The 26214-nt window shown below is 43.4% G+C and overlaps 1 protein-coding gene across 9 annotated transcripts in view; it reads left to right on the top strand.

Annotated features, from left to right (window-relative positions):
- Positions 1-26214, top strand: part of ATXN1 (ataxin 1) — a 229470-nt gene that overhangs the window by 104055 nt on the left and 99201 nt on the right. Inside the window, exon 1 of one of the 9 annotated variants that reach the window (XM_074828803.1) lies at positions 10106-10126. The exons of the other annotated variants lie outside the window; for them this stretch is intronic. The gene's annotated coding sequence lies outside the window, so the exon portion shown is untranslated. Of the gene's footprint in view, positions 1-10105; positions 10127-26214 lie in introns of those variants that run through there. 9 annotated transcript variants of the gene reach the window in all.

Below are 26214 nucleotides of genomic sequence, written 5' to 3' on the forward strand. Positions count from 1 at the left end.
TGCAAGGTAAGTATTTAACTGAAGAACTTGCCAAAGACTTCTCTTCAAGCAGAACTTTACTGAAAGTACTAGAAGAAATTAATCATTTCCATGAATTTGTGACCTAATAAGACTACAAAGGAGTTATCTGACTAATTACTGCAATTAATTGATCTCAGGAAATCATAGAGACATAGAGCAGTTGGATTCTGTATTTTGCACTTTTCTTTGAGGCAGAAGTTTCTCCAGTAGCTTATGTTTGAAACTAATGAATATTATGGGCAAGAATTTATTTTTCTGAGTTCTGTGAGCATGTGCTTTGTATTGTTGAAATACATTTCCCTGTTTCTTTCAGGTCTTCTGTTTTCCTACAGTATTTGCTTATGGATAATGTTACCTAATGTCTAAGTGACTCCTAACATGTAAGACCTTATAGTCTGTTAAAAGCAGTTAAGATGTTAAAGTCTGTCCAGTTCTTTATGTGCAAAAGGCCTTGTGCTTGGAAATCCTTCATGCATGCCTTAGTGAGAATTTCAGGCTTCAGAGAGATGAAATAAGAACTTTGATGGAAGTGGTTCCTTCAACAGTATTTCTTTTCCAAGTGTGCAATAAATCTACATGTGGATAATTGAAATTGTGAGAAGATCATGAAAAGAAGGAAATTAATCCTGTAATGGCAAAGGAAACAGCAAATCTCTCACACACACTCTCTGCCCCAGGGATTAAGCATGTGTCTTCATTTTTAAGTAAGCTTCTGTAGTGAGGTGCACACAGTTAAAAAATTAAGTTTCTTTGTCAGGCAGAGGCTCTGGTTGCATGGGGAACCATTCTTCACTGCGCTGTGAGCCCAACTTCTGAGTGCTCTGCTCTCCTTTTTGATCTCATTCCCACAGCTTTGTATGAGATAGACAACTGCTCCTACCCCTGTTTTAGAATCGTAGAATCGTTTAGGTTGGAAAAGACCTTTAAGATCATCAAGTCCAACTGTTAACCAGCACTGGCAAGTCTACCAGTAAACCATGTCCTTAAGTGCCACATCTGGTGCTGATGACTTGGTTGTCCTGTACATGCCATGTCATGGTGTTCATAAGCTTACCCGGCACCGAGGTTGGACTGACAGGCCTGTAGTTCCCTGGATCCTCCTTCCCGCTCTTCTTGTAGACGGGTGTCACATTTGCTAACTTTCAGCCAACTGGGACCTCCCCAGTTTAGCCAGGACTGCTGATAAATGATTGAAAGTGGCTTGGTGAACACTTCTGCCAGCTCCCTTAGTACCCTTGGGTAGATCCCATCTGACCCCATAGACTTGTGTGTGTCTAAGCGGTCTAACCATTTCCCCTTGGATTATGGAGGCTTCATTCTGCTCCTCATCTCTCTCTTCGAGGTCAGGGGGCTGGTTACCCAGAGAACAACTGGTCTTAGTATTAAAGACTGAGACAAAGAAGACATTAAGTGCCTCAGCCTTTTCCTCATCCTTTGTCACTATGTTTTCCCCCACATCCAATAAAGGATGGAGATTCTCCTTAGCCCTCTTATTGTTGTGAATGTATTTATAGAGATGTTTTACTATCTTTTCCAGCAGTAGCCAGATTTAAGTTCTAGTTGGACTTTGGCCCTTCTAATTTTCTCCCTGCATAACTTAATGACATCCTTGTAATCCTCCTCAGTGGCCTGCCCCTTCTTCCCAAGGTCATAAACTCTTCTTTTTTTCCCGAGTTGCAGCCAAAGCTCTCTGTTCAACCAGGCTGGTCCTCCTTGCTGGCTTGTTTTTTGGCACATAGGGACGGCCTGCTCCTGCACCTTTACGATTTCTTTCTTGAAGAATGTCCAGCCTCGCTGGACTGCTTTGCTCTTCAGGCCTGCCTCCCAAGGGACTCTGTCAACCAGTCTCCTAAACAGTCAAAATTCTGCCCTCTGGAAGTCCAAGGTAGCAGTTCTGCTGACCCCGGTCCTTACTTCTCCAAGAATCAAAAACTATCATTTTTGTGATCGCTGTGCCCAAGACAGCCTCCAGCCATCACCCACAAGTCCTTTGTTCACAAACAACAGGTCCAGTGGGGCACCTTCCCAAGTTGGCTCATTCACCAGCTGTGTCAGGAAGTTCTCTTCCACACAGTCCAGGAAAGTCTTAAGAGTGCTGTATTGTATTTCCTCTCTGCTGTATTGTATTTCCAGGACACATCTGTTAAGTTGAAATCCCTGATGAGAATATGGGCTAGCGACTGTGAGACTTCTCCCAGCTGCTCATAGAATATTTTGTCTGCCTCTTCGTACTGGTTGGGTCGTCTATAATAGACTCCCACCATGATATCTGCCTTGTTGGCCTTCCCCCTGATTCTTACCCATAAACACTCAATGTTTATCGTCACTATCATTAAGCTCTAGACAATCAAAACACTCCCTAACATACAGGACTACCCCGCCACCTCTCCTTCCTTGTTTATCCCTTCTGAAGAGTTTAGAGCCAACTATTGCAGCACTCCAGTTGTAAGAGTCATTCCACCAAGTTTCTGTCATGGCAACTATATCATAGTTATCCTGCTGCACAGCGGCTTCCACCTCCTGCTGTTTGTTACCCATGCTTTGTGCGTTGGTGTAGATGCACTTCAGTTGGGCTACTGATCCCACCACCGTTTTCACAGGGGAAGCCCTAATTCCTATGTGACCATTCTCAGGTACTTCCGTGGTTTCTAACACATCAATAACCCTTGCATCTTTGCTACTGCATGGGTCTCCATCCCCTACCTCCACTGAGACAGCAGACTGAAGGACCTCGCTAGCACAACACCCCTCAAACATTGGTGTGCTGCCCCAAGGCTTATCTCTAGTGAGCCTGGCTTTATCCTTTCCCCCTTCAAATCTAGTTTAAAGCTCTTTTTTTCCAATGAGCCCTAGTAACTCATGTGCATAGATCATTTTCCCCCTTTGAGACAAGCATACCCTGTCTCTTGCCAGCAGGCCTGGTGCTGTGTAAACTGACCCTTGATCAAAAAACCCAAAATTCTGCTGGTGACACCAGGCTCAGAGCCATGTATTGATCTGCTGGCTCTTCCTGTTTCTTCCCTCATCATTCCCTGCAACAGGAAGGACAGAGGAGAACACTACTTTTGCTCCTGATCCCTTAACCAGTTGTACCAGGGCCCTGAAGTCTCTCTTGATTGCCCTCGGACTTTTTGTTGCAACTTCATTGCTGCCTACCTGAAAAATCAATAACGGATAATAATCTGAGGACCGTACCAGGGTAGGAAGCTTTCTCGTCACATCTTTAACCCAGGGCCTCAGGGAGGCAGCAGATTTCCCGAAGAAGTGGGTCAGGTCTGCATATTGGGCTTTCTGTTCCCTTCAGAAGGAAGTCTCCTGCGACAATGACCCATCTTTTTTTCTTTATGGAAGCAGCTTTGACGCAGGGCGTAGGCAGACGTAACCTCAGCAGTACCTCCAAGCTAGATGAACCATTGTCCTCTTTATTGTTCTGTTCCACTTGCAGAGCCTCATACCTATTATGCAAGGGCACCTGGGAAGGTGGGGCAGTCACAGAGGAGATGTGCCTGCTGTGCCAGGCAGGAACTTGTTGCCATTGCCCCCTGTCCCTTAAGTCACTGTCTTCATCTAGACAGAGATAGGACAGGGAATCTCTGTATCATGCACCCTGTCTGCCTGTTGGGCCTGTCTTGGGGAAGGTCGGGTGCGTTCCAGTGGTCTATCTCTCTCTCACACTTCCTGATACTCCTCAACCTACTCACCTCCTCCTGGAGCTCTGTCACCAAGCGGAGGAGTTCCTCTACCTGTGTGTACCCCCCACAGGTGTGCTCACTCCTGGTGTCCGATACTGGCATACTTTTGCAGATGAGGTACAGAAAGACTGAAGGACAGGCTCGTAAGAGCTCAGTGATACTGAGATTTGACTTCATCAGTTTCCCAAATCCTGGGTAACTATTCTATCCCATAGGTCACCCTTCTGCTTGAATCCTTTCCCAGTGTTTTGTTTGGTGCCACTGTCACTCAGTTGCTCTCTCTGCTCTCTTTTTTTCCAGCGTGGTCACACCTTAGCTAACTCACATCCTTGACTAGAAGCATTTATGCACTCAGAGACAGTGGCATGTCACTGAACAGTTTCTGCCTCTAAAGTACTGCTTCAGAGAGTGAAATTTGCCCTGGGGCTGTGGAACAGACTTCAGTCTGTGTATCAGCTCCTAAAGTCCAGTTGTCTAACTTGCAGCACACCACCTGCATTTAGCTTCTGCACTTGGTTGAATTGCTTTGTTGTTCCAAAACAAAATGGAGTGACAGTGCTTGTCCATGAAGCTTCAACTTAGGCAAACTCCTTTTTATTTTCTCCTTCTTTCTCTGTCTGCTACTGCCTTGCCTTCCAAGTTTAGATAGCAGTTGTTGGGAGACTCAAACCTTCAGATGACCCTTTACTTTAACTGTTTCTCTCTATTTCTCTCTCTTTGCTTGCTAGGATGTCATAAAAAGTCCCAAACCTCTAACAAAAACATGGGTAACAAATCAAGCTCTTTGTCTCAAATTTCTCTCCTCTCTCTACAGCCTTTCAAAGCTGTTTTTACAGTGTGGAAGCAGAGCCTAAACCCTGGGCTGTTTTTCCTGACCAGGTAGTTGTGCATGGCTCTTCTCACCTGTGTTCCATGTATGAATGGTGACTCTGTTCTCCTTGTTCAAGCCTCTCTGAGTTAGCTGGGAGAGGGGAATTGCCCAGACCTGTCCCGTACCACATCCAGTGTGATCTCAAATTCAAGGATGCTTTTCCTAGATGCTCACTCTGGCTCCAGGAAACCTCCCTTTTCTTCAGAGCCCTTTCGTCTCATGCCCTGCACCTGTCTCAGACATGTTGGGTAGGCTGTCCCTTGAGATTTCCTGTTCCAGACTTACTAAGTTTTAGGGTATATGTTGTGGCAAGTCCATAACCATCTGAACTGTAAATAATTGTGTTTCATAACATACAGGGAGGCACGTTCTCATCTGACATAAACTGCTGTAGCTCCTCAACCTAGAAAAACTCACGTGGGTTTATACCAAAACACTATCTGGTCATTTATGATCATGGAAATCTTCTTCACACTCCTTGGTAGTCCATGTTTCTTTCATGCTGCACTTAGGAAACTGGGTCTCTCAAATGGAAACATGTATCCTCTGCTTCCTAACATTTTTCTTCATAAAACTGTAAAGAAGCCTGGACACAGTCCAGGTAATTCTGGGTTATTTTCTTGCCCTGAATTTCTTCACTAGTCAGTGAATTTTTTTCCACATCTGTTCACTGCTCTGCTAGCCAAAGGGGAACATTACAGGAACTTGCTGCGTAGTCTGGAGACTGATGAATTGTCAGGATGAGAGATGTGTATATCTGATTTTCCTGGAAGACTCAAAGGAAAATCAGGATGATTTTAAGGACATGGAGGGTGAATTGTTATTGCTTACCTGCCTCAACTATTGACTTAAGTGCCTGACACTGAGGGATGTAGATGTTATTAGGTAGGGTATCCAAAACTCATGTGAATCAGAATTAACTCCAGTATGCCCCATGAAATAAAAGTCAGGCCATACATATCTATGTCTTGTCTTGTGATCTGAACAGTTACTTTTTTTCAGAAAATAAGCATATCTTTGGACTTGGTTTGCTCATTCTTGCTGCAGTTCTGCTTGGAAGTGAGAGGATTTGGGTGAACCCGTTGCTTAGCCTGGCATTTGCACCAGGTTGCAGCTACATTCCCTTGTACTGCGTTATTCTTTCTCTAGTCAAGATATGTTCACCAGATGGAGGAATGGACCTCTCCAGCCAGAGACCTCACTGTGAGATTGTTTGGTAGAACACTCTTGGTTTGGCTTAGTTTCATTTTATCTCCAATTGAAGGAAGGTTTTTGTTTTCCTTGCTGCTTCTTCGGTCTTGCCTAACACTTAGGGTTACCGGGAAGGCCTGGTAACCTGTGCTGCATGGATTTTGGTTCTTCCCACATATATTACCTGTCCAGTGGAGGAAAAAGTTCAGCTTGGTCCACATAATAGGCCTACATAATGAGTGAATGCAGAAGACAGGAAAATAATGTTTGCAGAGCTTGTTTGTTTGATTCAGATGGGTGAGAGCCAGGAAGTCCAACTTAATACAGTAGTCAGCTACTTAGAGCTGTGTCTAGATGGGATAAAAAAAATGCACAGGCTTTCTTTATACTACAGCTCTCATCATGGTTACACAGATATGGCAGTAACGCTTCATACTCTCCCAGTGTAGATATAGTCTATTATGGGCAGTAAAAGTCAGGTATTTCTGTATTTACTGCTAGAAATGGGTGGGTTTTGTGATGTTTGGAGACACCTGAACAAGACAAAGTTTGTGTCATGCAGTATGATGGAGCTTAGATCCCTGACTTTTATCTTAAGAGGCTTTCAGAAAGTCTCAGCAGTGCTTTAAGACCCTCTGAAGACCTGTTCCCAGCTCCCTGGTTTCCAGTGGAGGGCCTGAGAGATCAGCCCATCTGTAGCTCCACTGACCCCTGCATTTGGAGGCTGCCTGCCTGCTGCTCCTTAAGGCTCTTCTGGTTTTTAAATCATTCCTGCCACCACATGCTTCGCATCTTGTTGTGGGGAGGAGAATAAGTAGTAAGCACCAAGGCCCGCAAGTGAAGTTTGTCCTCATAGGAAGGTCCCATCCCACAAAGGGAAAGATCCCATGTAAGCAGGACCTGTTTTGAATTTTTCTTTCTTCCTCTGCTTGTACATCTTTCTTATAATCTAAGAGGTCTATTATCAGTCTTGAAAGGATGCTCTGCAAAGCACAAATTTGAAATGTTTCATGAGAGAATCTGTCTGCCTACCTCTCTTTCAATAAAATAGAAAGTTAGACCTTTTGCCTCTATTTCAGAGTGTTACATGAGGAGAAAGTGACTTTAGAACTCCTCTCTCTGTTATGCCATAAAACTGGGTGGCAGTCACCTTTGGAAAAAAATTTTTCATACCGTGTTGCTATTTTCTTTTGAGGCTCAGCAGCAGTGGTGGTTCCCTCTGCAGAGGGTTCAGGAGTGCAACTGGCACCCTAGAAAATGAAAAACACTTGAGTCATTTGCATAGTGGATCAGAATCCAGCTTGCCTGGCTGCCAGAGCAAAGAGCACAAACTTTCACATTTGAGTCATCTACTGAAAAGCTGTGTATTTTTATGAAGAAAAAACTAAATGTTTGCTTTAAGGTAATTTTATTTGCTTTCTTGTAGCTGAATCATCTCATGCTTAGATGGTGAAGGTTATGTATCAACAGGATTTTCTTGCTGTCTTTGTGTCTGCTGAACTACCATGATCAGAGTTTGACCTTACTTCCAGTTGTAAGAACAATTGTTTGATTCTAGAGTGAGTATCAATGTTTGTGTCTATAGAAACCAATCAACACTTCCACCTCACTTTTGTAAATAGGCTGTGACTGTGACACTTGGATTTCCTGTCTCTTGCATATCTGAATCAAAAAATCTGCACACAACGATGTCTTGTCTTTCATGTTCACCATCTGTTGCCTCGTTAATAGGCATCATCTTTATTACAGTCTGTATTTCTCCTGTTGAGATATGTCCAGACATCACTGGAGCCTATAATCTTCTTTCATTTTTATTCTACATCATGGATTTGTTTAAGGGACTTTCTCAGTAATAACTGTAGGGAATAGCAAATAATGTAAGAAATCTGGCTGAACTGCCTACAATCAGCATTGCACAACATTTAGTATTTTTCCAGGATAACCTTTTAAAGTGACATTTTTCCAAACTCAGTGGCAGTTTTCATGTTGATTTTTCTTCCTTTTTACATTTCAGCATGAATGATTCAGGTTGTCTTGAGAACAAGACACACAACCCTGCATTTTTGTACCTTTTTTTTTAAATAGGCCAGCTGTTTCATTGAGTAGCTGTGTAGCACATTCACATTTGGGGGTGGATATTTGAAATTTGGGTGTAGAGTTGCCCCAGTGTTAAGGATGTACCTTCTCATTTGCAGGAAAATTTTTCCATAATCATTCAGTTTATAAACTCTGAAATGTCTCATTTTGTACCTACACAGCAGGAGCTCGTTAGGTAGTGCTGCACTGAACATACTGTATTTTAAAGCTGAAGGACTTGCTTTGATATTGCTACATCTGTCTCCCAAGGAGTCCTGTGGTCCTAGGCATAGGAAGCAAGAGGAAGGAGATTGTCCTTCCATGTTTTCAGCAAAGCTGTTGGTTGTCCAGACAGGGTGGAGCAGAAAGAAGGGATGGAGAGAGAACACAAGCTATGGGAGATGTGTTCAGGAGAAGTGTTGGGGAACATGGGACTGTCTGAACAAGGAGATGTGAGGGCAGTTATGGCTGCAAGCACCAAGTGTGGGGACAGCATTTTGGAGCTGGTGTGACTGTCAGGGCTGGATTGTGTGATGGGATTGGGATTAAGATGAGGACCCAGAAGGAAGCTGGGGTAAAGAGTCTGAGGAGGTAAGCAGCAGGACTGAAGCCACAGGAGAGAAGGTCAGAGGGAAATTTCTGTTCTGTACATTGGGATGGAGTTTGTGATTCCTGAGGCTGCCGTTGGGTGCTGCTTGTCCTCTCTAGTGTGAAGATACAAGACTGTTCTACCTCTGGTTGTTTGTTACAGTCCAAGTGCTTGATAGAGCATCGTAGCCCCACTGAGACAGCAAACTGAATTACGCAAGTGCTGTCCCTCTGCATCAGTGCAAAAACCCTGGTGTGAAACCACACAGTTTAGCTTAAACTGCTGCTAAGTCTGTTCAAAGTGACTAACTTCATACTGAAGTGGATGAGGAGCATTCATGCAGTTTCTTCAAGCAGCTCAGTGGTGGAGAAGCAATCTCCAACAAGAGGATGCAACACGTGTCTTGCTGGCAGCAGTACCTCGTGTGAATGCATCTCTTTCCACCTGTTCATACCCCTTATTCTTGCTGTCCCTGTGGTGTGTCTTAACCCTGCGGTTTTGGTTCACATGAGGTCCAGTCATCTGTTTCCGCTTGCAGTTACCTCAGTGCCTTCAATGGAAAAAGTCTGTTTGTTTGCATTTAAAAGTTTCAGTCCTGGTAATGATTCTGACCTGTAGCTACATGCAATGTCCTCTCTTGGGTCTGCCTGTGTCAACACAAGCTTTCACATGCTCACTGAACCTCCTCTTAGAAATGACCCTCTTTGGTCTGCTCTGGGGTGGAGTGAGTGCTCCCCAGCTGGTTGGAGACAAAACTGGGTTAGCATAGAAGAGTGTAGAGTAGTTTGTAACCGCTTCAGTTTATTTTCACCATAACGGATTACAAAACGCTTTTACACCAGACTGCTAGCACTTCTGAAGGGAGACAGTCATCACAGGAAGAGGGGCAGCTGGTGCCGAGCACATGTGGGAGGAAAACCTCATCAAGCAGCGTAGCAGGGTTTGGAAGGGACCTTTGTCCACAACCTCAGTGTCTTTGAGTCTCAGTTCTGTCTGTGTGATGGGGAAAAAGCCTTCTCACAGGGGTGTTGTGAACATGTGCTAATTTTAGTATATCAGGCAATTAGGTAATATGGTGACAGCCAGAAAATAACCTATGAGGAAGTAGCTTGTTCTGTCTTTAAAGCAATGGGTTTAGGACCATTTTTAATAGTGAGAATGAAGCAAACTACCGAGTGTTGCTTATTCAGTAACACTAGCTCTACTATACCATGAATGGTACCATTTCCTGTGGAAAAAAAAACCCTGCGTGAGCGTAAAATGAAGAAAGAAGATGAAATGTTGCACAATTGATCGTATTTTTGGTATTTCCTTGTCTTTTAGTTCTTGACTTAAGATTTTTGACAGGTCTGTATATGTTTATATGTGTAATGAACTGTTTGCAACCAAGTTCACAGTTGCTTAGTACTTTCTGTCCAAAGATATTAAGCACTTTAAAGACAGCTTACAGGACGTTAAAGCATCTTACATTTCTGCCAGTATGCTTCTTTAAGCACATTTCTGTCTCCAAAAGTGTTCACCTCTGGTTGTGAAAAAAGACTGCAACTTTAACTGAAGGAGATAAGAGGGAAAATGTTTTCTAACTTACCTAGTCTTCTAAATCTGATAGAAAATCCTGTCTGGTCATTTTTTGCAGGTCTCTGATAAATCGTTCCCCTGCATTTGTAAGTCCTTGCATAGCAAGAGGTGAGTGAGAGATACAAAAAAATATAGCTATGAAACCACAGATTTTGTCAGCAAGGAGACAGAGCTGAGTTAGCTCTCATAACTAGGCTTAAATCACTTTGAAAATGACACTGTTTGAGATTATCTATGTCTCTTACTTGCACAGTCTTCTAGGAGTTGGGTGTCTTACTGGATAACAGAGGAAACAGGTACACTCATAAGTAAAAAATAAAATTATCAGAACACCTGTTGGTGACAAGCCAATGGCATCCTGGCTTGTATCAGAAATAGCGTGGCCAGCAGGGACAGGGAAGTGATCTTACCCCTGTACTCGGCACTGGTGAGGCCGCACCTCGATTACTGTGTTCAGTTTTGGGCCCCTCACTACAAAAAGGACATTGAATTACTGGAGCGTGTCCAAAGAAGGGCAACGAAGCTGGTGAAGGGTCTGGAGCACATGTCGTACGAGGAGCGGCTGAGGGAACTGGGGGTGTTTAGTCTGGAGAAGAGGAGGCTGAGGGGAGACCTCATCGCCCTCTACAGCTACCTGACAGGAGGTTGCAGAGAGCTGGGGATGAGTCTCTTTAACCAAGTAACAAGTGATAGGACAAGAGGGAATGGCCTCAAGTTGTGCCAGGGAAGGTTTAGACTAGATATTAGGAAGCATTTCTTTACAGAACGGGTTGTTAGACGTTGGAATGGGCTGCCCAGGGAGGTGGTGGAGTCCCCATCCCTGGAGGTGTTTAAGAGTAGGGTCGACATAGCGCTGAGGGATATGGTGTAGTTGGGAACTGTCAGTGTTAGGTTAACGGTTGGACTGGATGATCTTCAAGGTCCTTTCCAACCTAGATGATTCTGTGATTCTGTGACTTCCTAGGGTGCTAAGTATTGCTCCAGCTGATTTTGTTTGGATTTATGAGGATTCAGCAACTCTGAAAACCAAACACACGGACTCGAAGGTGCAGAAATAAATTGACATGTGAGAAAATGTTGGTCTTAGCAAGTTTGTTTGCCGCAGAGTAAGTGATGTGTGAACTCCCTGTATAAGAGCGACCCCTTAGTAACTGCTGTTGTGTGTGCTTTTAGGCCAGAGTGCCTTTTGGTAAACAAGAGGTGGCTTACCACCCTGCCTGGAAGGGGTTGCCTGTCTGTGTTTACTGGGGGCTGAGATCTGGTGTCTGGGCAGCTCCTGCAGAGCCTGTCAGCGTACCATAGGCATATGACCTTCCATGCACCTGGCTGCCTTGTCAGCCTGTCTCCCCGCTCTTGCTCTAGCTTCATGAGATTGTTTCTGTCTGTAGTATAGCTAGAATAAGCACAGTGATGGGAAATGACTTTGGCCTTTTTTTTTTTTTTCTTGAGGAGGTAAAAATCTTGCACCTTGTCCAGGCAGTCTGATGTTTGAACAGTGCTGGGGCCTTTCTTGCTGGGGCCAGGGTGTTTAGTAGTTTGAGTGTGCAGCTATTCTGTTTGTTTTATTCAGCCAGGGGCATATCACAGATCTATTTTTTGATTAGACAGCTTTCTTGTACTATAATAATTCAGAAGCAGCATTCAGACACTAGTTGTGTGAAATGCCTGTTGCTCACTTCTGTCTACGTGGTTCTTGCCCTTGCCTTCCCTTAGGTACAGCTCTTACTGTGTGCAAGTTGTAAACTCCATGGAGCAGGTGCTGTCTCCTAATGTGTGTTTGTACAGCGCGTAGCACAGCAGGACCCAGGTTTTGTTGCAGTTTCCGAACATGCTGTAATGTAAGTAAGGGTACGCTGTCTTGCTGAGTAATTAGAATAGTTCACACTAGCTGAACTTGCAGAGTTTCATGCCTGCAGTCTGGTGAGGAAAGGGACTTTTCTGTCCAGGCTGAGAGGAGGTTTTGCAAATGTTCAGCAAGTCACAGAGGCAGCTGGCTGTTTGGGCTCTGGACAAAGACATAATTTGGAAATAGCTTCAAAGTTTAGAGAAGGCCCTTCACATACTAAGCTCCCAGATGAGTTAAGTGGGGGAAGTTCACACCTCTCTTGGTGCGTTGTTTCAGTCTGACAGGCTGCAGACTCAGCGAGAGTGCAGCATGCAGGTTTTCATAGTGAGAGCTTTTGTCGCTCCCAGAAGTGCTAGAAACTTAATTGCTTTCAAAGGCAAGCCTGGAATCTGGAGAACCCAGTACAACCTGCTGAGAGAACATAAATCACGAGATACTATCGGGTTTCTGTGCTTGGACTTGCGTGGAGTGAGTTTGCTTTGTGAGCGAATGCCTTTGGAATACACTGGTATGTGGGTTTTTTTGTTGATTCTTAGACATAGCAGTAATTGTTGTTGGCTTTGTTAACAGGCATCTATGTTCTGTTCTGTACTTACTGTTCGTGTTTTCTAAAAAGTGTGCAGACAAAAGGAAATACTTGTTCTGCCTTGAAATTATGAAAGCATTTCTGCATTTAAATGGATTGACAGCCTTGAGCCAGGTGGTTACTGCCACTGTCCCTTCAAATAGGCATGGAGAGAGAGCTGACTGGTTGTCGTTTGACCATTGCTGTTTATCTTTGCTTAGAGACAGTGCTTAAAATGCCAGTATTTACTTGTTCCTTTTTTACACTAGTTTGCCAGCCACTTTTGTCCCTAGCCAAATGAATTGTGATGGCAACTGAGAAAAAAATGCCTTTTGTAGATAGATTTTCAGATGTCCTTATATAGCATGGTTCCCTATGTTTTGTTTTCCATAGTATCTCTTGTGAAAATCTGTGGAGCTGGTCCTTAAGTTGGTTTCTGGCATTTTTATCCACAGCCCAGTTTTAAATGCTTAGTTTATAGGCTTTCCATTGATAGGAATACTTTACTCTTTTGATATATTTTGCATGGAAACTAAAGCAGGAAAAGTTTTAAGGTAAGCCAGCCAAATAATCTAGGGTCTTTTTTTGGTCAGTTTCCATTAGTATTAAACAAGTAATCTGCCCTATTAGATGTTGTTTGAAAGGAAGTTCCATGTTTAAAGAAGATAAACATGCCAGTTGACATTCAATATGTCTTCTCAAGTCACCAGCAGAAACCTCGCTGAACCTTGTTGGCAGAGGTGCCTTCTGCAAAGGGTTCCTAAAAACACCTCCCCAGCTATTGGATTAGTTTCTGAAATGCTCTGGCACTGCAGTGGGCCTGGTGCCAGCACTGGACACTTGGTCCAGCTCCAGCTGGAGCTGAAGAAGAGCTGAATTTTAAGACCTCTAGGATGCCTTTATGTCCAGAAGAAACTGAGCACTGGAATAATGTGTCTTCCGAACTGTGGTGTATTCCTAGGAATTGATGAATATGCTATTTTAATTTGAGGAGTTTATATAGCTGAAGTTACTGAGATATTAGTGCTTAGAAGCGAGAAATCTACAGCTCTTAAGATTGCCTGGCACAGAAACAAGCAAAGATCTAAATTGCTCTGGGGTGGTGACAGTTATCACAGCTTTGTGCAGACACACCTTTGCCAGTACTGACAAAACACAAATACCAGTTTCACATCACTGTGTTCTCCTTGGCTGGTGTACAGCTTAAAACGGTACTATAACTTCACAACTTTGGCACAGAAAGTGGAAACAAGGGGTCAACAGCAACAAAGCCTTTTACCAAACGGTTGGTTTTAAATGCTTTAAGACGGTATTTTAAAAAGAAATTTGATCTGTTTTTTGAAAATTGGACATTCAGTGCATTACATCACTCTCACCCCAGGCCACTCTGCTGAAGTTGCACTGGATGCCATAGCAGAGACTTTGGTCCATGATGAGGACAGCAGCAAATAAAGGAAAAATACTTTCTTTCTGCAACAGTGAGTTCCTCCAAACATTACAGATACCTGAAAAGTCTGTTTTCAGAACAGCACTGACCCTATATGCAAATAAAATTTATGTGATTTCAGCTTTTGCTAGAAATCATACCTGTTATGCATCTGTGTGACAGAGCACTGGCATATTAATACCCCGTGCTTCCTAAGGAAATGCATTTGAAATCCAGGGTGGGTCACAAGTGAAAAGGGGTTGAGACTCGCCCTAATCCAAACCATGGACCACCGTGTATCTCAGTACAGCTGTCAGTAACAGCCTACCCGCCTATGAAAGTTTCACGTTAAGATAAAGAGTGTATTGACAGATTTCAATATATTTAGTCTCCTAAGACTACTGATCGACGACGTGGTTGTTGCTGGCCACTTCTGTGAGCCCCTGCCTGCAACTCTGGAGTTAGAAATGAACAGGCAAACTCTGGCTGATATTCTTGGCACTGCAGTGTGGGTATATTAACTTTACTAATTTGTTGAGAAAAAGTGTCACAACTTGGCACTCTGGTGGCAAAACTATCCATGTTCCCAGCTGCTGTTAGCACTGGATTTAATCTCTGTACTTTTGCCACCTGCTATTACAGCATTACAGACTACTAGAGGTGTGGGAGATTGCGCTGGCTTTGGGTAGCTTTCAGAAGAGCTGAGCAGATTCTTTGATTTGACATGATCAAACATCCTGATGGCCACAGCATAACCCGCGTTCCCTTTTTGACTCGGTGACTGAAGTCTGTTGTGAATTCTTCTAATGAAGTGGCGTGCAACCTTAAATTAAAAATTACAGTGGCTCTGCCCCCCTGAGTGCCGCAGTGGTGGCACAACAGCAACACTGACCGAAGTCTCTTCTGTGGGTGCATGTCTGCTGCCTTTATCTGTTCTGCTGGATGTTACCCCTACATCTGCTCTAAGGGCATCAAGGCACGCAGCACAACCAAGGCCTTTGTCAGCTGGAATATTTTCTCCTCCGACTCCTCTGTTATGTTTCTGTTGTAACATGAAAGATGCTGTAATGATTTGAGTGACTTTTTTTTAGCCTATGATGTGTGTGTGTACCATCGTAGGCTCTGAATGGTTTTGTCAGTTCTGGATTGCTTTGTGGCTCACCTGGGATAGGTGGTTATCTTCTGTATCTTCGTCAAGCACTAAGCTCACAGGCATTGCTCAGTAAATAAATTCAATGCAAGGTAAACTCGCCTTGCCGCTGTTACAATTCTCAGTCTTCCAAAAAGCCAGTAGATGGGGTGTGTGCAGTTCCTGTGCAAAATCACTGCACTTCTCAACCCAAAGATCCAACTTTAATTTTTACAGTTTTATTGCAGAGAGGGCTTTTTTTTCTGTTGAAGATGGCCCTCCGCATGAATCACAAATTTAAGCACCCCAAATTCTTGATTTTGCATGAAATACTCTAAGCATGATCTACTGTGCACCTTGCAACACACTTGGGTGTTTGAAATCCAAGCATGAATTTTTATCCTAAGGTTTTTTCTTTTTTTTCTTTTTTGTTTTAGTTAAACTAGTCATGAACTAAGAAAGTACTGGATAACTGAAAATAGAGTGGGTTACCACAGACTTCTGCTTAACTTGAGGTTGCAGTATTAGGTATAGATGCCATGGGGCCAACTATAAAATACACTTCCTCTTTTTGTGTCTCCAAGCCCAGCATGTAATAAATGTCTATTTGTATGCATAATTCTGTTGATGATGTGAAAATTGAATTTGCTAGCAGTGTAAATTAAAATATTTTGCTAACATTAATAATGGTCATGTAAATAATAATAATACAGACTGTAGAAGGGGTCACTAGTCACATTCCAGAGTGGATTTCATGCCAGTTTTCAGATCAGTTATGGTAGACTTGAAGTAGGAAGGAATCTAAAATGGGAGATGAGTGGGTTTGGGACAAGTGGGTCCCTGAGTTGTCTTCCTCAGGGGAGGTCACAGCAGAGCATGAATCAACATAGAAATAAGCTGGCCCAAGGTCATTTATGCCATTCAAAGTGAAGCTGTTTAGAGGTGGAGTCCTGTTAGGTAGGTCGTAGCTGCTTATACCTGATGTGTGATGGAGAAACCTTCAAACAATTTGGCAATAATTAACCAAGGGAACTCCACTAAAACACAATCCGTTTCTGACAATGTGTGCCAAGAAATAAGTTAGAATGAGAATACTATATCAGAATTCAGTTATCTTCTGAGAAGAAACGCAAATGCTGATGGCCGAGATCTACAGCTGAAGTTTCCTGAGTGATTTTGAGAAGAAATGATGTGCATACACACAGACACTTCTCCAAGCTATTAATGCGATTGCAGGAATATAAAAATCTTCAGATAACAGAGTAGCCTCAATTCAAAAGAAAAGTGTAATAGTGGAGTATCACAGAGACCTAAAGGCACCAGTTTTGCTTGTGCCTGTAATGAAAGGGGCAAATAACATGAACCTGTTACCACCTAGTGCTGCTTTTCAGACAAGAACCACAATAGATGTGTTTTAATCCAGTGTGGTGAAGTGTGCCCAAAATACTCTGAGCATTTAACAGTGCTTGCACAAATGATTCACTTTCCTAGCAGTCTGATTTTGTATTATAGCATAATCTGTTTCCCCTCTGTCTTTAATGTGCAATTCTGCTGAGCACGCAGTTCACATTGGCTGCCTCAGGCGGACTGCAGGTCAGCTTTTGAATGTACGAGAATTCATGAAATTTAAGTATTTTGTGTACAGTTAACGGCAGTTGTGCAAGTACAAAGACTTTGCTTTATGAGCAGATGTGGTCTAGGTTTATATTTATGTCCACATTCAGTTCTTACATTTATTGCAGTCAAGGGAAAAAAATCAGGAGCTTGGTGCAGTCTTTAACAATCTGCTTTGGTAGCTGGCCAGTCCACTTACCCTTCCATGAAGCACATGCTAGGGTGGTTCTTTCTTCCATTAACTCTTTGCTGCTGGGAAACAGCGATAATTCACATGACATGGAAAGGGGAGGGGGAAGGAAATTAAAATAAATGCAAGATTAGCAAAAACTTTGTACTCATCTTGTGCCAAGCCAGAAAGGGATTTATGTACTGTGGGAGCGATCAGATGGTAATGTTTGCTGGACTGCTGTGGCGGACAAGGGATATTTGAGAAGGTGATCCAGCTCTGCTGGAGTCTGCAGGGGGAACGGAGGGCAGCCTTTCCACTTGGAAACTAGAATTGGGTTGGGCACTTTCTGGTTAGTCAAAAGGGTTGCTGGCTGTTGTTTGCGATAGCTCAGCTGTTTCCCATGTGACATGGCTGCGTTTCCTCACTTCTTGCCCAAGCGGGTGCTGGAGTTTGGAGTAGAAGGCAGTTTGCCAGCATCGCTCCTTTCTGGTTAAGGCTTTTTTTTTGTTGGACTGGGAAGAGATGGGGACGAATCATATCCATGCATGGAGAAATGGTGATGGGAGGAGTGCAGAGAGAAGGCCCACATATCCCTGCTTCCCAAGTGCAGAAATAACCAGTGCCAACGTTGTGAGCTTGTTTGTGGCACCTCAGCTTGGCCCAGCCAAGCATCCATCATGCAGTGAACTAAGAGTGGGATGGGACTTCCTTGTAAGGTGATTAATGCGATCTCCAAATGTTACAAGGGGGAGTCATTCACGAGCAATGGTAGGAGCTTTTTTCCCAGGCTTGAGTACTGTGCTGTCCTCCTTTAAACCAGAGGGATGAGAGTCCAGGAGAAGGATATGAAAAATAGATTAGCTTAAATTGCAACCTGGCATCTGGAACACCTCAAACTTTGGCAAACCTCAAGATAATACTTCAAAGTTGTTCAGCCCCACAAGGTACAGTATAATTTTCTGTTTGGTGAAAGTATTACTTAGGAACTGGAGTCGGTCTTAGGTCTTCCTTGTGCTGGGCACTGTCACACTAGCTAGAAGATGGCTTCTGGCTGAGCTGACTCTGAGCCTGCATGCTCTGAGCTGCTTTACACGACTATTCTCCATCTCCCCAAATATTTAGCAGTAAACATTTACCCTGAATTGGTTTTAACATATTGAGCAACAAAGTGTAAATATATCTGAGCCTTACTGAACCTAACTGTCTTTACTCTCCCAAAATGATCTTCCGTATTTTAAAATCATTAAAGCCAAAGCAATGTAAATATTCTTTGTGTCATGACAGCATGAAAGGAGCGTGGCTTCCTCATTACCCTGAAATTCGAATGTACGCAGGGGCACTTGGAAAGCACTGGGCTCCCTCAGGTCCTTGCAGTTTGGCAGGTGTCTGTCTCCTTCCTTGATCAGGTCTGGGCAATGAAGAGAAATTTAGCACATCGGCTTATCTATGAATTTACCATTCTGTCATTGATGGGGTGATTCCCCAAGTTTAGTACTCAGAGGCAGAGAACATCTTTCCAAGGGTGGTGAGCGCCTGTGATTCTCACCGTAGTACGTAGACCTGCTTTCTCTTTTGGCGGTTTACAAGGGAGAAAGTAAGTCAGCCTCGTTCATTTTTTTTTTTAGCCACATGTGTCTGGAGCTCATTCTGAAATACGATTAATACATGCCTGCACATAGGTAGGATTTTAGGTTGTAAGTTTACTAATTGCTTTCAGTGTTGTTTGCTGTTTGAATGTTGGGGGTTTTTTTGTATCTAAGGTAAAAAGAACATCATTATTTTTAGCTTATAACAAAAAGCACATTTTCTCTTAAATGCCTTGATATGAAGTAATTTAAACTAAATTTCCACACAAATCATTTCCAAGAGATTGGCTGTCAAGTACGATAAAAAAAAAATCTGCACTTTTGCAGGGACCCAATGAGACTTTGCAAATTTAGATTTATTCTCAACGTTAAATGTGGTTGAAGATGTCATTTTTTAAACAGCACTTTTAGAAGTAGTTAGCTTAAAAGTATAGCAATTCAAAGCACAGAGGGAATGATTTTGAAGTGTAAAGTCTTGAAACACAACACAGAGGTTGACAGTTTCACTACAATTAGAAGCAAGGCAGGCACAACTCCCACTTCTGAAAACTTTTCTATCACACTGCTTCCTCTCTTGGCCTAGAAAACCTCAAAATAAAAACTTTGAGTGGCTTTGCTTATTGACTTAACATAGTTATACTCAATAGCATTAGGAGACAGAGCAGAAAGGGCTGCCAAATCTGTCTGTAAAGAATAATCTTTACGGAAAGCTTCACAGAGGTATTTTTTTTCACATGCTTTCAGTCTCCTGAGAATGCTGCTTTTTTGAGGAAAGCAAGTTTTAGGGTGGATTTTTTTTTTTATTTTATTTTTTTAACAAGGCTTGTTTTGTTAGGAAACCACTCCCTTCTGCTTCTGCATTTAGACTTGCTGCTAATTACCTTTTGGTCCATGACATTTTCCATGAATTGCCACATTCTCCCACACTGTTACAACTTCACACTGATTATGTTATGTGGCACTTCTGCCTGCTGCCTTTGGGAGGAGTGGCTGAGAGAAGGATATGGTGTACCTGGGAAATTGCAATTCATTGCTTTCTGACAGAAGTTTGCTGGAACCGAGTTTTGTAGCTGCTAAGACACAGCAGAGGCTCTTCCTCCCAGTCTGAGGGTGGCTGGGGTAGGTGGGATCAGGAGGGCATCCTGTCAGTTTAAGCACCGCTCTGCTCTGTGCCACTGCTGAGGATTTTGTGTAAGAAGTCATGACAAGGCAGTGTGTGGTGTGTTAGGCTGGTATTTTTCATCGTAGTTGCAGGCTGTAGTGGAAACCCGAAACCCTGGTGCCAGAGAAGGTGTGGGGAGGGGGCAATCTTTGCAGACACTTCTGGCTCACTGAGCCCCTTGGGATGCCCACCGAGCCCAAGCTGCAAGCCTGTCTTTCTCCCAGGGCCTGGGGATGGCTCAGGTTTGTCCTTAACCCAGCTCAGTCCTCTGCAGCAAAACCTCCCGGAGCAGCTGAATATAAGATCATTGCTGATTGAAGCTCGAGTGCTGCCGACATGAGAACTGGGTGTAGCGGAGTTGTTGAGCACAGCTAATCCACTTAAACTGTGGAGCTCATCTGCTGATTTGCAGGAGTGATGGCACTCCTAGGTGGGATAGCTAAAGAGGCTTTGGCTTGAGTTAGTGCTTCAGGGCAATCAAAACCTGCAGCTAGGGCTGAGGATCGGGTTACACTAAGTTGGCTCTGACCCAACCAAACATGGTTAAAAGTGAGAGGTTAGGTGAGATAAACCCCTCTACTTAACCCTTGTTTTAGCTTGGGAGCTGATGAAGGTGTTCAAGTGCTTTTCCAGTCTCACTGCTTTGATCAAAGGTCTGTTAACTGGGAAGAGCTTTGCCAGTAAAAGCCCTTTTTTAAACTAGGATAATTACATCCACAGTGCTAGCAGGTAAGGTTTCTGCTTTAATTGTGTCACTGCACATAAGGGTACAGATCTTTTACAGGTAGAAAAACTGTGATTTCTGACATAGTAAGCGTGGTTGGGTCCCACCTACGCTGTGGCTGTTGGTGGCGGTGCAGGATGAGCAGCTGGTGTTGTAACAGGATCTCTGACTACATTATTCTGTAGTCCAGCCTGTGACATGAGGGTTTTCACCTCAAAGAGGTGGTTAAAAAATTCAGGTCCATCTGACAGCAGCAGCACCAGCTGCAGGCAAGCCCAGCATGGCCTTTTCTGCCACACAATGGTTGGCAGGGGTGGCTGCAGGCCGCAAAAGCAGGCAGTGGGCACTGCTCCTGCCCTGCTGCTGTTTATTCTGGACAAAAGCTTTATTTGTTCAATCTTACCCTTTTTTGGGGTTGAGGGGAAGGAGTATGAGGAGCAGTGTGTGTTATATGTACGCTGCTGAGTCCTCTACTGTCCTCCCTGTGGTACTAGAAGGCATATGCAGAGACTAAAACTTGGTTGTCATTTGTGAAAAAGGCTCGTAATGTTCCCGCAGACCAAATTCTTCTCTGCAGCTAATCCTTGCTTGCTGCAGGGAGGTGGAAACGGGAGTGCTGCGGATCCAGTTCGATTCTGCTCCTGCCACAAGCCAATGCAACCAGGGACCACTCTGACACCACCCACATACCACTTATACCCCTGGGTATAAGAGACCTTGCTCCCTCCTTTCCATCAGCAGCACAAAGAGGCAGAAGTGAAGGCAGGGGACTAACTCCCTCTGAATTTCAGGAGAGGCTGAAACTGGTCTGTTGGAATAAGGAGGGAACCAGGAAACAGGAGCACCTGTTTTGCATAGCTTTGGGCAGGTCAATTATCCCTTCCCCAGTGAAATTCCCTTTCCATAAGGCATGAATAATAATACTCAACTTACCTTGCAGGGGTGTTACGGAGTGTGCTGTTTTTTTTTTTTTTTAACAGTGTTTGTAATATATGAAACCGTTAATGAGTGCAAAGTATTATTGCGATTTAATTTTATTGAGGGTTAAACATTGGTGACATGCCCAGCTGAGCAATTGCTGGCAGTGAGCTAGGCAAGTGACCAGCAGCAAGCGTGTTTGGCAGCAAGCAATGGACAAAAAAGGAAAACAGGACTAACTTATTCCAGTCCTACATATTTTTTTCTCTCTCTTACCACCATACGTTTCCCATGAAGCAGATGGAGGTGATCAAAATATCGAATTGGAACTCTATATTTTAATAGACTTAAATTTTACTGCATAAAAGGCAAATAAAGATTAATGGCATGAAAATTTGTCTTATAGGAGAGTGAGAGAGTGGAAGTGCCTCCAAGCATGCCCTGAATGGTCCTTAATAGCTTTCAGAAACAGATCCTACCTGAGTAGTTAGGTGGCTGATTGTTCACTGGCGGGTAGCATGCCAAGGGTGCTGGTTCCTGCACGTTTCATGCTACTGCTGATGGAGGTTTTGCATTGGACTAAAAACATGGAGGGAAATCTCTTGGACAAGGTTGGTACCCCGTGGCAGCAGCATGAGACGGGGGATGTGCAGGGAGGGTGTGTGCAGGGGGTTTGTGTGCAGGCGCGCGTGTTGGGAGTGCTCCTGAGTTTGAAACATGAGTCAGTGCCAGACTCCGACGTGTTTCTGTGTTAGAGCTGCCGAGTGTAAGAGAGGGAGAGACAGCGTGTGTGATTTCTCCAGCTTGCTCTAATTTCGTGTGAAATGGGGGCTTTCCAGTGGTGGGGTTACTCCAAGTGCGATCGCACCAGCAGGTTTTATGTTGCACCTCGTTGTGAGTGTGCCTCCCATACATTTTGTTACTGCCTGCTCATTCTCGTTAATTTTTATTAGGTGTGAAATGCAAAGGCTTGTCCTAATTACCACTGGTAGATGATAGCACAACTGAATAGCAATCTTGCAATAATCAGGGCTAACTTCTGCCCTGGGATAGTTACACACCAGGCTCACTGGAGCCGGTGTATTCCCGGTAGGAATGAAGGATTTGGCCCACACTTCGTCTGTATGCATTAATTCAATGTCTTTGCTCTGTGACAGTGTCCAGAGGGACAGGTCCAAAGGTCAGCGAAGCAGAAAAGGATCTTTCCAGTGTCTTTTTTTAAGCTTTGAGCCAAAGTCGGGATCTTACCCTTGTTCTCATTACATTTGAAAACATTGGTTGGCCCTGGATTTTCTCAGGGTTTCCTTTCTTCCCCAAGTCTAAAAGCTGTCATGGTCACTTACCCAAACATAGAGACAGCATCAACTCCACAGTTAACTTCTCATTTAGTGGTGTTTCTGAAAATAAACAATTGCTGCAAGAAAGCAAATAGTAGACATGCAGCATATGTTGCACGTAATGATAATTTATTGCCTTTTTTTTAAATGATAGTATAAAATTTAGGGGGCAAATCTCAAATCCTGTGAAATTCATGGCACAATTCCAGTTTATTTGAAAGAACCTTACATTTGTCCCTAAATCTTACAAGTCCTTAACTACAATTTCCTTTCTTGCATGCCACTCACCTTTAAGATGATACTCCTTTTTTGGCATTATTAATTATCATTATTGTTGTTGCTGTTATTATTCCAGGAGATCTGTATGGGAGGAACGCTGAAATCTGGATTAAAAATAGCATTTTCATGTCCTCCCACTCACTGTACTTCGTGCACAGAATGCCTTTTATAAATGCAGACTTGCTGCTTGGCTAGATAAAAGAAGCTGTCACTTCATTTCCATAACGAAGTCGTTCCCAGGAGAATTTCATTGTTTTAGCAATAAAATTTTTCTAAAAGGCCTTTTATTTTGCCTGAGAAAGGTAACAGAAATGAACTTCTGAGTGGTTATTCCACAAAACAATTAGGAGAAAGCAAGACTATCTTGATTTGATGTAAGGAGATTTGTATGTGTATGAATTCCCTTTCGTGTAAGATGAGAATAAACTTCTAACTGAAAATCAAGTCAGAAACACCCCCCCAACCTTAAACAAAATCAAAAATTTTTTTCCTTGCTCTCAGAGACATCACACATCTTTATCAGCACTCTCCTAAATAAATTTGGTCATATCTTTAAGTCCAGCCCTATTTCAAAAGGCACTTGCATCACTTCTGATTCAGATACTTTTCTGAGTTAAAGGCAGTCATGGATAATCAATACCAGTTATTACAGTGCATTCATTTTGTTACCAGGTATGTTCTTATTCTTGGAGAGGAATGATCGCTGTATGCTGTATTGAGGCTGAGCACTCAATGAAGCAGGGACTGTGCTTTTCCTGTGTGTACATATGCTATCGAGCACGGTTGGCGGGCCCAGTCCCTCCTTGCCCACAGGCAGTAATGCTGCCGTGGCCTCTCTCACCACTTCCCCAGCATTTCTCACCCCTTTTCTCAGCTGGTTTGTGTCCCATGCCAGCATGATGTTTCTTTTCTCTGAATGCTGAGCGTGTTAAATCACGTCAGAATTAGAGCATCAAAGAAGTGCTGATATGGAAAGCATATACAGTAAGTGAAAGGTCCTATGGCTTGTGTTTAGTTCTCTCTTTTTTTTGGGGGGTGAGGTTGGGGGTGGGGGGAGTCTATCGCTCTTTTGTCACCCCTGTTGAGCCATGTTTGTGTTTTGCTAAGTATGCATTGACACAATTACCACTTCAGTCACTGTAGACAGCCTACTACTATAGGTAGGTACATGTAATCAGGAACAAAAGGGAAGAAGATAAAAACATTTTCTTTGTAGTCAGGAAAGTCTTTATAGGTTCTGCATCACACTTAAAATTGTGTTGTATTAAAGAAATGCAACAATTTCGGAAATTATTATTTGTAGGAAGGTTTGTGAATTCAGGATGTGATATTCTGACTCACCCAACAGCAAACGTGTTTGCACTCCGACTGGTATGACTCACGCTGGCATTTGTCTTAAGTGTGGCAATTGTTTTAGCCCTCCGCTTGGTGCATGATGAATGAAACGGCTGAGGTCCCCTGTTGCAGATTTACTACGTGCAGCTACACTGGTAAATTGGAGGCTCAGCTGTAGAGTATTTCCTGTAACACACACACACATGCACGCACAGGCACATACACACAAGTGCGCACCCCCCCAAGTAATACTTTACTTTTAAATACTAGATTCATAGAAAGGAAATGCATAATTACAGTGCTGGCTTTTGCACCACATAAAGCAGCCCACATCAAAAGGTGTTTGCCATTAATGTTTCAACAGGTAATCTCTGGATTTATTGCCAAGTCGTGTTCCTGTTACTTAGCGCTCGGTGTTGAAACCATTGAAATCTTTGTTGTAAACTAGCATAGTCATCTTAATCCTGCAAAAAAGTTAGTCAATAGTGCCTTTGTTTTCCAGCACTGTGTTTCACATTGCATCAGCAGCACAGAAGACGTAGCCGTGCTGGAAGCGGGGAGAAGGTTAAGGGTGGGTTCTGGGCTGGCTTCCTAAGGAAGCAAGGCTCACGTGGTGGCGTTGTTTGTGCCTGCGCCTGCGTGTGTGTCCCTGGCCTGGCGGCTCATGTTACTCAGGTCCTCCTCAACCCAACCTGTTGTACGGGTAGAGGCCACGGGAACCTGCTCCCTGAAAGCTTTGTGTAAGTAGGCAGATGAACAGCTGTGGCAACCTGTGGTTGAGCCCAGTGAGGCAAAGGCCACGGCCCCAGCTCAAGTTTTACTGACACTGGGGAATCTGTATAGTGGGCATCTGCTGGGATTACTGCTGCCACCAAAGACCGAGCCTTTTTGCTGGTATTTGTTAATGCGACAACCCACAGAACTGTCTTCTTCAGGCGGTATCTCTTTGGCTTGTTAGAATACTGCAAATAAACAGAACCTCAGCTGTTGGGTTTGGTGCTACTGTGCTTTGGGACTCACAGCGTTTGGATTCCCCCTTCAACACTGTCTCTTTGCAGGAGAGCTGTGGCCATCGTCTGAGATGTCTCCATTTAACCAACGCCTAGCTCTCAAGCCTGTTCTCATCTGTAACAAGTTACAAGGGCGCTGCAGTTCCTCAAATATGCAGGAGTCTCATTGTCTCAACTCAAAGCTGAGCTGCATTTTTTGTATAATAGCTTCCACAAAAGAAAAAGAAAAATATTTATGTCGTGTAACAGAAGCATCCAGAGTGGTTATTTTTATTGCTTGTATCTGTTCAACATTACTGGCTCTGAGCCTGAATTATTATGGACCATTTGCATTCTTTTTCCAATTTCTTCTGCTCAGAAGACCTGTAGGAATGACTGTGTTACAAACACGCAGGCAATAGAGTTGTTGTTACTTAAAACCTCTGTCTGAGAATGAAGGAAGTTGTCATGCTAAGAGAAATGTAAATCAATGTTGAAATCCCCCCTCTTCCCTCCCCCTATTCCTGTTTTGATAGCCATGAGAAAGTGGCAAATAGGGAGTGCTGATGGTAATGGGATGATGGATTTTTATTAAAAAAATATGTCACTGGCATCTGATAGGGGATATTTGTGAGGTGTTTTTCTTCTTCCAGTTCTGTACTATTGCTTCTTAGACAAAACAACTTAGACATGCTCCTGTTAGTTTTCTTTTCATCTGGTGGCATTGTGTGTTGAACCCACTGCCCACTTCTTTACTTGCTCTTTTAATACCTTATGTGGCACTCTCTACGTGGGGAAAATCTTGTGGAACTTAGAAACAAAGCACAGTAAGTGAAGGACAGGGCTAAGCACAATTTAACCTCAGGTCGTATTGGAAAAACTGGGTATTACTGAAGTACAAATAATGAGTATGGTTGTGATTGCTGTTATTTGTGTAAAGGTGATGTCTCAGAGATGCTAGTTAGATTTGTGTTTGTATTGTTATTAGGCATGGTGTAAACAGAGAGTGTGAGTTTGAGCTGGCATGTGTGTTTTCATATTTACAACTGTCCCCCTGATGATGAACCTTTGTCTATTTTCTGATCACTTGTTTGGAGGTGTTGGGTTAGGGAAT

The sequence above is a fragment of the Strix aluco genome, chromosome 1, assembly GCF_031877795.1.
Source record: "Strix aluco isolate bStrAlu1 chromosome 1, bStrAlu1.hap1, whole genome shotgun sequence".
Lineage (NCBI taxonomy): Eukaryota > Metazoa > Chordata > Aves > Strigiformes > Strigidae > Strix > Strix aluco.